General features: G+C 42.5%; 1 protein-coding gene across 1 annotated transcript in view; it reads left to right on the top strand.

The window, feature by feature from the left end:
- The window catches only part of LOC121880926 (connector enhancer of kinase suppressor of ras 3-like), a 49,949-nt gene that overhangs the window by 461 nt on the left and 35,948 nt on the right, over positions 1-13,540 (top strand). The window lies entirely within an intron of this gene.

The raw sequence follows: 13,540 nt of genomic DNA, 5'->3' as shown, positions 1-13,540 counted from the left end.
CTCTCACTCACAGATGCTATCCAGTTGAGCCATTAACGCCACAGTCAGCTGTGTTATCTTTTCTTTGATACGACTCTTAAATTGCTGCTAATTGCTGTCATTTTATGTGTGCTAATTTGTTACTTTTTGCTACTTTGTGGCGCTCTGAATGACAAGTGTTGGCTGACTTTCGCGCTGTTGGAAGAGAGATAATTTATTCAGTCTCAGTTACACTGGTTTCTAAACTCCTGTGTCAGAAATACCAAAGCTAATATCACTTTAAACCGCAAGCTCCTATATGATAGTTTTGCTTCAGGGTCTCCCAATCTAAAACCAATATTGCTGACTGACTGAAGTAGTAAGGAATGACATTGAACACACAACTGAAGTCATGAATGCACTCGCTCAGTCTACTCATTGTTTTTAATTAAGTAATGCTGACAGTCATTACTCATTACCGTGGACCTCAGTTTTGAAATCACTGTTCTGCTTTCATTAACCGGCTCCTTTTGAAGAAGTCAGAAGTGTTTGAGTCCCATAAATCAGTTTCAGTCAGACTTGTTTTTTTAGAGCTTTTTAGGACTACTTTATCATGTCAGGATTAGGGCACTAAGTAAAAGCAACATACCTTTTTCAGATGCTCAGTGGAATGCTGGCTATGGTAAATGACAGCATTACTCTTTGAACCTGTGTTCAGTCACAGCTTAGGTATTTCTAGTGAGAGACACCAAATGGCATGTGAAGTATGGATGGAAATAGTCACACTGCTACCATTCCAAACATAGAGGGAGGCAGAAAAGTGTGTGTATATTCTACTGCAAAAGAACTAATGAGCTGTTTATATGGCCAGCGATAAGACAAAGCTGTCTCTCATAGCTTTACAGTTGAGGACATTTTGAAACATCCCAAAACAAAGCATAAGTGACTTCATTATTAATCCCATAATTTGTATCTCAGGGCACGCACTTGCGTCATTATTTGGAGCTATGATAGTGTTGTAGCGCAGCAACTGCTGATTGAGGCATGCCTGCCTGTGCTCATCTATAGTTGGGAGCTAAAGGGGATTGTGGAGGGGTTAGTTTCAGTGTGTCCAGTGAAAAGAGCCTGGCCCCAGCACGCATGGATGGAGGATTAGTTGTCTACACAGGCCCCATTGCTGTCAGTCTCATGAAAATCTGACTCAGCGATTGTCTCTGTTGGTCTTAACCATCGGATTTGCAGACTCCTACAAAGATGGCTGTAGTGAACAAACTGAAATGACAGCAAGCCATTCATGGGAATATTTCACATATCCCTTTCATACACAAACCCAGTGCATGAACATGCTATGTTGAACACAGGGGTCGACTTGCAGTGGACCTTTCTGACCAAATACCAGGTCTTCCTATCATTGTTGTCATTTTTGCACCTTAATCAAAAGTGGTCACTGCTGTGTTGTCTTTAGATTGTAGTTTCAACAAAGTGGATGATGCAGCTTTGCAAAACCAGCCAAAAAAATCTAGCTTCCCTCATTGTGGTGTAGCAAGACTGATATCTTGAGGTGAAATTTTATCCTAAAATTGATCGTTAACAGGGTATATTTTCTTTATTTGGTAAACTCACTAAAGTAAAGTATGTGTTTGTGCTCCACGGTCATGTTTAACATCTTTTGTGTTCAGAAAAAGCAGTGTTACTTAAAGAGAGACACAAGTCTATGTCTATGAAAATGAAAAGACCTTGTGTTGTCCTCAGTGACCGCTGTACAGTAGACAGCCACAAAAGAGCATGTAACCACTGGTTTGTTGTTTGACTGAAGAATAACTTGTGTAATCCCTTCATACTGAAGACAAGCGCCAACACACACAAGTAAAATCCTTGACGAAAGCAGGGTCACGGCCTCGTGTTGACCCACTCACACCGATGGCAAACACGGGTGTTTCCAGAGCTGTTGCGCCTGTGTGAAAGACGTAATATTAAACCCCCAAGAAAGCACTGTCTGTAGATCTGTGCTCTCATTTGCCTCAGGTTGTTTTCCTCAGTAGGACAGGGACTGTTTTGTGTATTGAGGCAGTTGTTAATCACTTGCATTGTTCAAGGAGATCAAGCGGCGGTTGGTGGATGTTTATTGCCAGTGAAAGGGCATTTGGTTCTTTCGATTTAAACACTGTTGTTTTTGTGTTTGGGGACTGGAAATGCCCTGAAGTGCATTTTCCTCACCACAAGCTCTGATCTTCCAGCTGGACCTGTGGTGTCCTGTGTTTGCTATGCCATATGTCATGTGTGGGACTCCCTACCCCGGGGATGTTATTCACCTCTCTAATGGCAGTATAGATGGTACAGCACGATATTTTTTTAATCAATTAATGAAATACATGTATGGTTTTGCTTTGACACTGTTTGAGTTAAATGAAGTGCAGGTTTAGATGAGGTTGGATTTGAAGAAGTAACACTTATACAATGACCCACATACCCATGTTCACAAAGTCAAAAGTTTGTATCCTGCTAGTCATTTTCCAAATATAGTCCTAAATGAATCCACATGGGCAAAGCTTCATCTGAGAAGGGTTGGCACTGCTCAGGGAATGTTAAGCTCAAACTTAGCTGAATAGTTTTTCATTTACCAAACATACTTTCTATTTTTTACTCTCCCCTTGTACACATCTTGGTTACTGGGAGTAAGACGTCCAAGTTTTTAACAAGACATCCCAAACATGCAAACCTGCACAGCTACTGTCTGACTATATGGCTTTTATCCAATGCTGTAACAAGTTCAGACTGTGGCTGAACATGCAACTCTATAGATCAGCACACATTGGATGACCTCCAGCATTTTCTATACTTAAATACTGACTAATCAAATTTCAAAGCTCCGTATCTGGAGATGGATTTAGCCGTGATAATTTTAGTGATGGGTTTATTTTGAGCAAGAGGTCTCTATTAGCCCAGCTGATCTAGTGGCCTACATCTATCTCACACCTCTCTCAGACCAAATAGCCACACGTCTATACAAGGCCTGACTCCATTAGCGTATCGGTGATGTGTATGGAACTACAGATTCAGATGTGTGTGAACATTGTCCGTAACCAGAAGTCTGATATGAATGGTCAACTGCAGGTTCAACACAGTGGATGGAAAACGAATGTCATGTGGATGGAAAACATAAGAGTATATTAGCATAGGTGTGTGTGTATCCTGCCTCTCAAATAACACCAAGGTGCCAGTAAGGTAATTAGCTTGTCAGAGAGGTGACAAACATGTGCTGAATGCGCTTTTGTCTTTGACCAAGTGTGTGCTTGGAAAAGTAACAGGAGTCTGCACATGCTGAATGACTTCACTGATGGGTACCTTCAGCAGTCTTATCTGTAGAGATGATACTGAGGTGTGGGCAATGATGGCCCCATGATCCTTATCTGGCTGAAACAGAGACTTCCTAAACTGGAGTGTGAACAGACATTGTGCAGACACCTCACCCTTATTAAGGCATCCGCTGCCTCTGTTTTAGTGCTGGCTCTATCAGACAAGTGGAGTTCTGTTTGGATAGCCTCCACAGACATCATTTATCCATTTTAGCAAGCCTCATACTGTAGACTGTGTGTATACGCATCATGACAAGTGTTCACAATTTAATAGTAGCGGATGTCCTTATGCCCTTCTAGTGGCCTCAATCATACAAGGAACTTAACAATGTAACAAGGTTAAATAATTTATTCATTTGAAAGTCATTCTTCCCATGACATCCCGTAAAGTTAAAATGCCTGTCTTTTGTCATTTACCAGTTTCTAGTCATCCAGCCATTCAGCTTTTATAATCAACCCATTGTGTTCCATTGATGGGCGGATAACCATGTTACTTTTCCATAGAAAAAGGCCTTTAGAGTTCAGGGGAAGTGCTGTAAGAGGATTCCCCCTGGGGAGAGGCGACTCAAAGGGATTGCCTTGGTTTTGTCCCTGTCGGCCCTGCAGCGGCCTGCTTCTCACACGGCCTGCTGTCCCAGCCTTATAGCCTCAGGAGCTCCACCATATGGGGACTTGTAGAGAAATCATCAATAGTTAATGTCATAATTATGATCTAGAGTTCAAGAGACAAAGACGAAACAACAGTCAGTGTGTTTTAATCAAAGTAAGGGTTTTCACACATTGGTTAAAAGTTGCTATTGTATTAGGGCTGAGCAATATGGACAAAATCAAATATTACGATATTTTTGACCAAATACCTCTATCGAATATTGTCGAGATGACTATTGATCCTTTCACAAAATATTTCCACAATGAGATTTTTGATAAATAATACCGGTAATGTGGATGTAATGACTAAGTGGGTAAAGCCAAATATTAGAACAACTAGAGCAGTCTGGTAAATTCAGAAAATTACATCACTGTAGTGTAATGCAGCCTTTAAAACCAGGAAAAGACAACACTTATGCCATAACACAATATTACAATATCCAAAATCTAAGACGATATGTAGTCTCATATCACAATATTGATATATTGCCCAGCCCTAGTTTCTATCCTTTCGAGCTTAAACACAGTGTCAGTTGACCTCAGTTGGGTGTTTGGTGTGTTTGAACACTATATATACTGCATTGATCCTTCATGTGTACGACTCTTTACAGGGTTGATGATTTTTATCAGTTAAGCAAAATCAGTTTGCATTTGCATGTGTATCCAACAGATCTTCTCACAGCGCCAGGAGAGGAGACCAAGTGTCACCACGTATCCCTGCCAACCCGCGTTAGACCAGTTTGCTTTTCATTCAAATCTGAAATGTACATTGCAAATCTCCCAGATGATCTCTGCTTAGTAGGTCCTGCAAGCTATTTGGCCCCGGTCTGCCCTAAGAGCATTGGCATGTGAAGTGCCGTGCTTAAGCCACAGGAATAAAAGCTCCAACCTTAGGTGGCACAGCGGGTGCAAGTGCAAATACGGGTCACATGCTGACTGACCTCTCGTGCAGGGAAGTCAAGTATGTGTGCCTGCCTACACTGGTTTATGTGTTTGCGTGTCATGAATGTGCCCAAATGCTCACTCTCACTGTCATGCGATTTGAAGTTTTTTCAATATATTAAAATCTCAAATTGCTGCCACACAGATCTATGCTTGTATGGCCACTCAAATCGCGTGCAGAGAAGGAAAAAGGAAGTGTAAGGCTGTGTTGGTATTGTTATCAAAGCCCTGTTAATGCAGTTACGCTCAAATAACCACAGAACATGAGAGGAATGCAGTCGACTGCTGTTTTTTTTTCCTCTACCAAACTAACAGCTCTGCGAATGAGCAGTCAAAACAGGTCACACATGTCCTTTGTTGCATTTGGGGCCACCAGTTGCTTTTAACGGATTTAAAATTCTGAACCCAGTCAAGTTTTGTAGCCCTCCTCACTGACCAAATACACACAAAGCTCTTTCCTCCTGCCACCAGCTTACAGTGTAATGGAGTTTAATGTCATTATGATTATGAAGTGATCTGTAGTTTTATGAACTGTTACCCACATTTGGGTTTAGCAAGGCACTTGGGTGAATGCCAGATTGGAGCTTGTTTAGAACATGTCCAGACGAGTCCATATTTTCACAGTCCTTCACACAGACTGACTGAATTCCTGTCAAGCTGTTCACACAGTTTAAAAATTGTTGTCCTCATAGGACATACGATCTTATGATTAAACTTCAAGATAATTTACCGGGTTACATTTTGCAGTCCATTCTGTTTGTTTGCATAATAACATGCTGGGATAAAATTAGATTACATGCAGGCTGTTATTGTTTGAAGGTCTCTCACTTTCCTGTGACGTGTCTTTGAGTCTGTTTTGTTGACTGGTTACATTAGATCGTGCTGATAGATAAGGCAGCTGTAATGGGCCAGTCTGTGTTTTCACAACATAGACGGTGCATTGATGAGCCCCCAGGCCCGCTATCAGCATGGCTCCATGTACCCTGAATGGATGGATGGATTTACGTGTTTGTTTTAACCAGGAAACTATAAAACACCTGGGAGATGAAAGGGAAGCCCCATGCTGTGCTGTATCTGTGCTTGATCTGATATATTATGATTGCATGTGCGGTTTCCCCATGCAGGTCTACAGTATACAAAGGTGCATATTACTCTATTATGGAAAGGTCATAAAGCTGTTAAGGTGATACAGCTGTGTCAAACTTCTGTTTTCATTTTGTTATGGTTATAAGTCACCGAGGGAATGCACAGAAAATTCCACAAGCGCAGAGCAGTGAAGTCATACTCTACCTCTGTGGAAGTTTGTCCCTTTTGGACTTTCCCATCACAAGTCCCTAACTTCAAGAAAAACAACTATTTGTAGCTTATTTCCTCATACTCTCCCAACAGTCAAAGCATCAAGTACATGAGTAACTCATTAGAATACAGGTCGGCTGTAATCCTAACCTTTTGTCTTATTGGAATTTGTTATGAAACCTTTTAACCTACTGAACTTAAAATCTTCTCCTGCATATGTTTCCACTAGAGGTTGGAGCTCACCAAATTTAATCTCATATCACAGCTAATCTTGAGTTAAGGTTGAAAACACCAGCACATTTCAAACAAAACAATCTTTGTTCCCTTGATCCCAACTCAATAGGTTATACAAAGGACATTAGAACAAAATGTGGGTTTTGAATTTGTTTGAACAGGGAGTGGTGACTCCTCTTTGTTTCTCCTGATCCAGAATATTCTCAATCAGGGGAGATTCTTTTTTTATCCTCTCTTTTGTTTCCATCGGTGCAGACACCCGGGAAAACCCACTCACCTGCCTTTCAGTTCTGTTTGTTTGGAACAACACATTTATCATTTATAGGAACATGACTGTCCCTTTCTTAATCTGTCATGATTGCAAGGGAGACCCACAACAGGTGCTGTCAGGAGTACAAACAAACCTCCACCTGGGAAAGGGAGGAGTGCTTTTGTGGAGAAAGAGATTAGTTTGTGTGTGTGTGTGTGTGTGTGTGTGTGTGTGTGTGTGTGTGTGTGTGTGTGTGTGTGGTCTGTTTTTCCACCAATGAGTTAGAGCATTAAAGCAAAACTTGGCGACACATCTTGATATGCCAAAGCCAGAAAGTCAGTAAAGTAACCACAGCACAACATGGAGCGTGTGTGTGTGAGCCTACAGTATGTGTGTGTGTGTGTGTGTGTGTGTGTGTGGCTGCGTCATAGGTGCCCAGTTCTGGCCTGGGGGTGACTGTCACTGTCACTCCCCACTACTTTTCATTGAAGATGACTCACCCTCCCCCACACACACCCCTCACAGCAGGGAGAACAGGATCAGCTGCCCACGGCCTGTAGGCTGCGTAGTGATGTCTTACGTTGCATAATTCATTCAAGTGTTCATTAGATTTGTTCCTCTCTGCCATGATAAGAGAACTGAGTGATTGAGAATTTTTATTGGGGAAAGCCGGTGTCTTACTGATTGGTGGGTTTCTTTTTTCTTCTGTTTTTTATGGTGTGTGTGTGTGTGTGTTTTTTTCTGTTTTATTGGTCCTCTACTGAAAGGATGGATAGACTAATGATGTTCTCAATCTTTTTGACCCCTCGCCTCCTCCTGTGACCTGGACACAAGCCAACAATAAAACCCTGGATCGTGGTCTCTATCTCTCACACACACCTCTCCTCTCCCCTCCTTCTACTTCAGCCCCCTCCAACTTGACTGAACCTCCTTTCCCCCACCGTCTACCCAACCTCTTCCCACTTCCCCTATCGCTATAGTAACCTTAATTTTATTTACAGCTCCAGCCAGAGCTTCAGCTTTTTGTTGGCAGCCATTGTGACTGAGGGGGTGACCACCAGGAGCACTTTGCACACAGCAAAGTGTTCCTGCCGGGTTCAGCAGGGGTAGAAGGCAGACAGTAAGCTCAGAGTTGCATGTGGACAGGCCAGGCTGAGAAATGTCCCCTTTCCACCAACTGGAACCTAGTGCTGGTGCTGGACTGGTGCTGGTGCCGGTTCACAATTGGTTCAACGAGCGAGAGAGCCAAATTGTTACATAACTGTACACGCCTCCGGTTTCCTAGCAATTAAATGAACAATTAAGTATGCCATCACCAGCAGACTGATCACACTGAAGTATACTCAAGCAAGACATGAGTGTATCACATGACTGACGGCTGTCTCACCTGGTGTTACGCCGTATTCGGTGACTCATCAGATTCTGTGACCTGCATTGTTAGAAGTTCATATCCTTCACTTCAGTAAAAGTACCCATCAATACCACAATGTAAAAATACTTCATCACAAGTAAGTTTTTGAAATTGGTCCAGTATGGAGCTAGAGCGCTTCAGCTGGCAGCTGCAAAATGGGCTGTAGTGTAATCCTTTAGGGCAATAGCACACTGTCAATGTATGTCCACTAAAAGTGCTTGTTTCTGCCACTGACAGGCTCAGATTGCTATTATAATTGTCTGACAACATTATGGAAGGGACCATACAGAGAAATAAAATGTTTTTTTTTCTTTACCTTTTGCTTGATCTGGTCTGTTTGTTATTGTGTCTAACCAAGCCTCGCTCAAGGAGAAGTCTTGTTCTGAAACCTTGTGCGATTTGAGTTGTTGTGGAAATCTGCTAAATATTCAACCATGACAGAGTTGGAGAGAGGAGTGCCAGGAGGAGTTTTTTGTGTTGGAGTACAGAAAGCGTAGCTTTGTGTTATCTAAAAGATTTTCAAAGTCATGGCTGAATATTTAGTTGATTAGCTGATTTCGAAACAACTCAACTCTCGCAAGATTTGCACTTTTAGTGGACGTACATTGACAGGGTGCAATTGCCCTGTCATATTACATTGCAGCCTGTTTCGCAGAAGCTGGCTGCGGCTCTCTCGCTCAATGCTGGACCAATTTTAAAAAGTTTCCCCATTAGTCACTTAGACATAAAAAGATGGGAAAATAGGGTTCAGGTTGAAAAATATTGAACTTTTCCCTTTTAAGTAAAGAATCTGAGTACTTTTTCCAACACTGCAGGTCACAGAATCTGATGAGTCACCAAATACGGTGTAACACCGGCCAGCAGCCCCTTCACATCTCCGAAAAACGTTGAAGCAAAATTCCAAACAGATGTTAGTTGGATATACTGACCACATATTGGGACTCTTATGTGGTTACTTTCTCACCTGAAAAAATATTAAAATTTAATAAAGTGACATATTAACAGCTTAACTCTCCCTATATGTCTCTGGCCTGGCTCAAAATCTCCACCACTGCGCAGTCTGAAGAGACGCAATGCATTTTGGTTTTGGTTGGTCACAATGATCCTAGCTCCAGCCCCTGACGTCAGCGGTTCTTTTTTCTATACCAGCAAAATGTTGGTGCCTCTCTGGAACCAGTTTTCCTGGCCGAGAGCCAGTTCTTTGGCTGTCGAAATGCGAAGAACTGGTTCAAGATTAGGCACTGGCTCTGAACCAGCCCTCGAACTGCCTTGGTTGAAAAGGGGTAGAAGAAGAGATCTCTTCTATGCCAGGGTCAGAGATGGACCTGCTGTCGGTTTTGATAAAGTAAATCCTTTGCCTGGTTTGGCAAGTGAATCTTTCCTTCTAACAAGATCCAAGGGAGATTTGCCCTCTAGAAGACTTATGGCAATTAGCAGGTTCTTATCTATCCAACGATGCTTATGAGGATCCACATTAGAAACGTAGCACATAGCAACCTCACAAGTGACAGGAGCGACATGAAGCTATCTTTAGTTTTAATTAAAGGCTCGTTGCTGTCCGTCGTATCAGTCTGTTTCATAAAAGCCCAGTAAAGTAAGCATTCACATGCAACATAATAGCACAATAGACGCAATGTTGAGTTCAGCTCTGCTAGAAAATATGCCCACATGCAGTGTTATTATGACTGCTGCTACACTATTCCCATGGCAAACTAAATGAGTGGGGCACCCCCCACCCCTCCGAAACCTTGTTCATCTTTATTGTGGTTTACATAGGCAGCTATTATGGTGCTAGTAAATTGGCCTGTAATCAGTATGCAGGGCCACCCTGATCATACGGTATACAGTATATGTGAGGGGACAAAACCACCGAACTGAGTTCCATGTTTTCTACGACCAGTTTGTGACTCAGTGGCTATGACTTTGACTCTGTCTCTTAGCAAAGAATGACAGTCTTTAATTATAGTTTTGTTTTAGGGAAATGATATGTAGGTAGTTGAAAAAGTGAGTGTTTTAGAAGTCCCGTTGACACACAAACAGCGCTGTCTATTATGAAACATCTCATCTTCAGTAGTGATTCTCAGGCCCTGTGGTGTGACTGTCCTTATTGCTTTTTAATTCGACACTTGTTGTGATTAAAACTGGAAAACATTTGACCATTCCCAAATTCCAGAAATGACAGTCCATTGTATTGTGCACTTTCAAGAAACAAAGACTGTGACTATCTTGGGATACTTGTCAACAGGCAGAACCACAACAATATGAACGTTGGAGGGGCCAGGAAAGACGAAAGATTGCGCTGGGTGGAGAAGCAGGAACAGGACTGAGAGGAGGAGGTGGGGTGTTGGAGACATTTTTGAGGTCTTTGTTGCTTTCTTTAGTGGGTGTTTATGCTAGTGGTAACGAGCTGCAGCGTGGCTGGGCGGCCGACTGGCTGGAGAGTGATGGGTGTTTATGTTGGCCTGAGAGGTTATTGCTCGAACTTCTGCTCCCGTCCCTGTCAAACACTCAAGGACTGGCTACAATTGTGTTAATAGCGCTACACTAAGCGCTGTTAATGGCAACAGTGTACATTTTGACATAATGTCGAATAATGTAATGACTCACCTTAATGATCACACCTGTGCTTTCCTTACTATGACTCATTAACAGATCTCTCATGAAAAGGGTCTATTGAAAGCACTGAAAATAAAAAAAACAATCAGATAGGTGAACATGTTTGCATGAGTCAGTATCCTGGATAACACCAGAAATTAGTATCCAGGTTTCCCACCATTCATTTATGAGCTCTCTTATATAAATGTGCTGCTCTCTCAAACTACTTTAGAATCCTCAGTATTTAGTGAATGTAGGTGTGCAAGGAACTAGTCCATGTGGAAGAATTGCGTGTTAAACTGAACATTTGTTAACAATGGTATTAAGATTATAGGCTGCATGTGTGGTGTTGAGAAATTGCTTGTGAAGGAAGTCTGACAAGAGAAAACTAAAGTATGTTTCAGGATTAAACTCAGTGACCCAGTCAACCAGTTTTACAGTTTTTTTTTTTTCCACACCCCTAACTTAAGCAACAGTTGTTATGGATTCTGCAGGTTTGGAAAATCACTGACAAATATGCCTGCAGCAGTCTGCTTTATCTCTCTTTTTTTTTTTTGTAGAGTGTTCCTCCTTCTTGCTCCATCTTGTTTTTCCTCTATTCTCTGATCTGCTCATGACCAGAAGTCATCATGTATCAGGTCATGCGACAGCTAAAATACCCCTCCTGACCTCCTGTGCTCCTCCGCTCTGACCTGCGTCGCCTCCAGACGTCACCTCTCGCCTCACTCCGGTCAATATTAACCGAGTCATCCACCCCCCCAAAAAAAACCTCAAACTGACAAAGAACTGGCAATGTAACTGAGGCTGCGTTGCTGTAAGAGGTGTGGATTAACTGAACCAAGGGGCCGGGCACTCATACTTGCTGATGTGCTTCAACCATGACAAGCCCGTGAACTATGACCCCCACTTCTCTCATCAGTCATCATCCATCACCCTGTAAGAGACAGAGCCGCTTTTGTCTGCCTGTGTAAGGGGCTAGCCTCAGCTGCTTTTTCTCACTTAGGAAGCCCACTCTGGACATGTCACTGCCATTTTGTAGTCGTCTGTGTTTAAGATTAGGGTACATGAAGTGAAACACTCCATGTTAACTGGAGGAAGCATTGATAAGATTAAAACATGGGTTGCGCAGGGTCATAGCCAGTTAAGCAGCGAGAGAGCGATAGAACAAGAAAATGCTGCCTTTGTGTCTTAAGCACTGTAAAACAGTTCAAGAAGTCACAATCTTATAGTTAGTGGCACCATAACCTACATTTTTTCTCCCTTTGTATCAATTAAAAAACCCACCTGATTTCAAAAATAACCTGAATTGAATTATGACGTTGATGTAGACACAATGGGGAGATGTAGAGGACCATTGTGTAACTCCTATCCCCAGTTTCCCATTGGAAGGGCCAGCCCCGTGTGTGTGTACAGGCTTTGTTGTTTTCCTGTGAAGTCATGCATTAGAGGATAGCTTTGCAGTCGCAGAGAGGAGCTTTTTCTTTCTTTCTAATTACAGCACGGCCTGGTCCAGCCAGAGACCATTGTGCCAGAGAGCTGTGAATTCCCACAATGGAGCTGCTCAGCGGAGAACAATGAGTCAAATTCCTGACCGTTCCCCGCAGGTTCAGAGGCCGTGCTGACAAATACAGACAGCAGAGTTACAGTGGCTTTGCTATTCTACACCCAGTAGCTTTCCCACTGGCCACCCCAGTGGGGATATTTGGTGTGTGCAAGTTTGTGTGTGTCCTGGTTTGTGTCTGTGTGTGTGTTACAGAGTGGCTACACCTCCCAGTGGGAGCAAAGGGAGGGGTTGAGAGATGGGGGGGAGGTGAGGAGGAGGGAGCTTATTTAGTTCATTCTGTAGGAGGTGAAAGACTGTTCACTCTTTTCTAGTAACTTCTGTAATCAAACCCCTGAGAACTAAACGTTGGCAAACCAGAAGCTGCACTGAAAGCATTGTTGATCAAAACTGATTTTTCCTGATGACAGAGCACTGAACTTGTATAAGATGTCGTGTGCAAACCTATTAGCTGTTCTTTAATGTGTTTTTTTTTTTCAATCACACACATACACAATGGGCCCTGTGCTATCATGTACTTGGCCACTTAAAACCCAATCTGCTGTTTTTTGTGCCTCTGTGTGGATGGGAAACATTGAGATTATGACAAGAATAGCACAGCCATTTGCAAGAGGAAGGGTTCTGTTGTTTACATTGCCAGAAATGTGTGCTTACACAGCCTTTAAGTAGGCTGCAGAGCTCCACGGCCTCCTAAAGGGTCCAATTCCACTTGTGCTGTCCAGACTGGAGTATCTGGGTTTCTTGCTTTCCCAGCTGTCCAGAAATATGCCTGTGTGTGTGTGTGTGTGTGTGTGTGTGTGTGTGTGTGTGTGTGTGTGTGTGTGTGTATGCATACACTGAAACTGTTGTGTTGATAACCTGTTGTACACATAATCATTGTTTACTGAATGGAAGATGGTGGGTGGTAAGAAAGACCCCACAGTGAACAGTAAGTGCCATACACAGACACACTGGCATTTGCCAATCACCTTCCTGTACTGTTTGTTTATTGATCAATTTCTATTTCATCCATTTTACAGCAGTTTGTCTCACTTACAATACTATTCTGTCACTCTGTTCTTTATACATCTTTCATGTAGTGAGATTGAATTTCATTGTTGACTACTGTTTTTAGGATTTCTTTAAAAACTTGTCTATGGATTTCAGTGAAATTTGGCAGAAGATTTGAGGAGCAATAAATGTTTATCCAACTGATCGGCAATGCAATTGCATTTGACATTGGTGCCATGTGTCTTTGCCTGTGCTATAGGCTACACTTGCACCCTCTTGCTTTGGTTTGAGGACATTTG

This window comes from Thunnus maccoyii, chromosome 16 (assembly GCF_910596095.1).
Source record: "Thunnus maccoyii chromosome 16, fThuMac1.1, whole genome shotgun sequence".
NCBI classification, from domain to species: domain Eukaryota; kingdom Metazoa; phylum Chordata; class Actinopteri; order Scombriformes; family Scombridae; genus Thunnus; species Thunnus maccoyii.
Note: the sequence above shows the minus strand (reverse complement) of the source record. Positions and strands in the feature narration are given on the sequence as shown.